Below are 3,621 nucleotides of genomic sequence, written 5' to 3'. Positions count from 1 at the left end.
TTATACTTTTCCTCTGATTGTTCCACTCTTGGTTTTGGCTTACAAATACTGGTGTAGAATACTGTCCAAATACTGAAGGTGTGAACGTGGCCTTATCGTTACAAAAAAAACTGAGCTATCACTCAGTCCTAGAGTGAACGACGTTAGTCTTCTCTCTGCTTATTCCTTTCATCTAAGGACTAACAGCATTGCAACACTTACCTCATAGGCCCCTGATGAAGCCACCATGCGTGGCGACACGCGTTGGGCATTGAATTTATAATCTACCCTTAAAATCTAATGGCTGAACAGGAAGCCTAAATTTGATCTATTGTCTAGTAACTTTTATATCTTTATTAGGCTTCATCTGGTCATTGCTGACATTCATCTGGTGTCCTCTTCTTGGGCAATCATTGTTATTGTGGTGTGTGTGACTTTAATATCACACTCTTTATTCATGTACAACAAGATTAGAGGATTCCTGTTACCATATTATATTTCTGCCCAGGTGGGGTATTGATTATCGGAGATAGTTTTATTCCAGCCGGCTTTCATATAAAACTTTTACCTATCTTATTTATGATGATTTATTTTTGCAGGGTGGTCTTTGTAGTGGGTGGGCTCTCACTCAGTGAGGGATTCCACTGAGTTTTTACTTGTGTTTTAATGGATTTTGTGTCGTTGATGTGTATGTATTTTTCCTAATAAAATTGATATATATTTTTCTATTAATATCAGCTAATGATTTTTTATGCATGGCGATCACTGGTCTAATAGTATACCCCTATTCTTTTGGGCCTTTCATCTAAGGATACATGCTATTGCATTGGACTTTTTACTAGCTTCTTCATACTAAGACTGCACTGGGCTGGGGGGGATGGATGTCCCCCCGCGCCGGTTCCCAAGAAGATACTCAGGGGGGCTGCCGGGGAGCTGCACTGTAGCTGCTGTCCTGGCCACATCACAGTGATGCAGACATGCCAACTGCAGGCTATGTGTGCTGCGTCTGCAGAAGTGGCGTCACAGCGCGCCTGCAGCTGATTCATTCTGTTGGAGAGGAGCCTGTGGATCGGAAACCTCCGTGGATAAGTGTGACATTAAGAGGTCTGCAGTGAGGAGGTAGCAGGAAGCTGCTCATCTCCTCATAAGCCCACACGGAGGAGGTAGCAGGAAGCTGCTCATCTCCTCATAAGCCCACACAGAGGAGGTAGCAGGAAGCTGCTCATCTTCTCATAAGCCCACACGGAGGAGGTAGCAGGAAGCTGCTTATCTCCTCATAAGCCCACACGGAGGAGGTAGCAGGAAGCTGCTCATCTCCTCATAAGCCCACACGGAGGAGGTAGCAGGAAGCTGCTCATCTCCTCATAAGCCCACACGGAGGAGGTAGCAGGAAGCTGCTCATCTCCTCATAAGCCCACACGGAGGAGGTAGCAGGAAGCTGCTCATCTCCTCATAAGCCCACACAGAGGAGGTAGCAGGAAGCTGCTCATCTCCTCATAAGCCCACAACGGAGGAGGTAGCAGGAAGCTGCTCATCTCCTCATAAGCCCACACGGAGGAGGTAGCAGGAAGCTGCTCATCTCCTCATAAGCCCACACGGAGGAGGTAGCAGGAAGCTGCTCATCTCCTCATAAGCCCACACGGAGGAGGTAGCAGGAAGCTGCTCATCTCCTCATAAGCCCACACAGAGGAGGTAGCAGGAAGCTGCTCATCTCCTCATAAGCCCACACAGAGGAGGTAGCAGGAAGCTGCTCATCTCCTCATAAGCCCACACAGAGGAGGTAGCAGGAAGCTGCTCATCTCCTCATAAGCCCACACGGAGGAGGTAGCAGGAAGCTGCTCATCTCCTCATAAGCCCACACGGAGGAGGTAGCAGGAAGCTGCTCATCTCCTCATAAGCCCACACGGAGGAGGTAGCAGGAAGCTGCTCATCTCCTCATAAGCCCACACGGAGGAGGTAGCAGGAAGCTGCTCATCTCCTCATAAGCCCACACGGAGGAGGTAGCAGGAAGCTGCACATCTCCTCATAAGCCCACACAGAGGAGGTAGCAGGAAGCTGCTCATCTCCTCATAAGCCCACACGGAGGAGGTAGCAGGAAGCTGCTCATCTCCTCATAAGCCCACACGGAGGAGGTAGCAGGAAGCTGCTCATCTCCTCATAAGCCCACACGGAGGAGGTAGCAGGAAGCTGCTCATCTCCTCATAAGCCCACACGGAGGAGGTAGCAGGAAGCTGCTCATCTCCTCATAAGCCCACACAGAGGAGGTAGCAGGAAGCTGCTCATCTCCTCATAAGCCCACACGGAGGAGGTAGCAGGAAGCTGCTCATCTCCTCATAAGCCCACACGGATTTGTGTTTTGTCCTGTCGGTAGTCGCTCTGCTGGTGCTCAGTGTTAGTTTTTGCAGGAGTCTGAACTTCGATGCAGATTAGGGTCGCCCTGTCAATGCAGAAAGTTCAGTCTGGAGCAATAAATCACACTGAGTCCCAGCAGAGAGGCCCACAGACATCACTATACAGGATCCTGGATTGACTGATCACACTTGAACCTACAGCACATGATAGATTGTACTATATGGCCCAATATGTAATATGCTAGGTCCTGTAGGCCGGTCCAGGTGTGATCAGTACACTGCATTGTATATCTGTGTACATAATATACCACATCTAGTATACAGATTGGTGTATGATCTATTGTGATACAGAAATCAGATGTTTTAAAAAATACACATTGCTATATACCATCAGATGTCTGTGGTCACAGTATATTATATACCAGTCATGAATTCCCCCCCTATATTCTGGTAGCTCACAACTATCCCGGATTCAGCAGGACTCTCCCGAAACGTCAGCGCTTTTGTCCTGGCTTCTGATACTCACCTCTCTCCAATGTTTTCATCGCTCCGTAACTCCTCCTTTTTGGGGCAGGGCCGCTTCTCTACTCAGTGCATAAATTAAGTTATATATGAGACGCCCTCCCTGGGAGATGGGGTTACTCGGTGCCGGGTCGGTTGTAGGGGAGGGGGATGCAGTCGTGGCCTAGACCCATTCCGTGCCCAGGGCTGCCTCATAAAAAATTGGGCTTTTAAGTGAGAGTGGTATTTCGACTACACCACCTGTGGTTTCTGGTGATGGACACCAGCGCTGCTTCAGTCCACTGAGGCCGGTGTTACGGGCAGCTAAGATGGGATGGCTCTGTAGTGCCCCGAGGGTTCGGCCGCTACAGGGGTATTGCCCCTCTGCCAGAGGTGTGGTATTCCACTCCCAGGTAAGGATGGAGTATGGACCAGGGCTCAGTTAGCTGCATACAGCACACTCACCCCATTTCCGAGGGACAGCTCAACGGTACTCCCATTAGACAGAAATGCAGGTACGACAGACCATGTCCCTGGCTGGAGTGGGGAGGGGGGAGGAATACCCAGTGATGTAGGAGCAGATAGGGGTTGGTTCCTGAGCGTAGGTAGGAGCCCATTGGTTGCTGGTCACCTGGGCTCATGTTCTAGAGGGAGGTATATAAGGTGGGCACCATCTTAGTTCTGGGTCAGTTCAGCCAGTTCAGAGTAGAAGGAGAGAAGTTGAGTTCAGCCAGAGAGGGCTGATAGGGAGCTGTGGCTCAGTCTGGGCCCAGCTCCATGAGGCAGGCCT

The sequence above is a fragment of the Phyllobates terribilis genome, unplaced genomic scaffold (assembly GCF_046119375.1).
Source record: "Phyllobates terribilis strain yellow unplaced genomic scaffold, ASM4611937v1 Scaffold_237__1_contigs__length_3040347, whole genome shotgun sequence".
NCBI classification, from domain to species: domain Eukaryota; kingdom Metazoa; phylum Chordata; class Amphibia; order Anura; family Dendrobatidae; genus Phyllobates; species Phyllobates terribilis.
The sequence above is the reverse complement of the archived record's forward strand: the minus strand, read 5'-3'. Positions refer to the sequence as shown.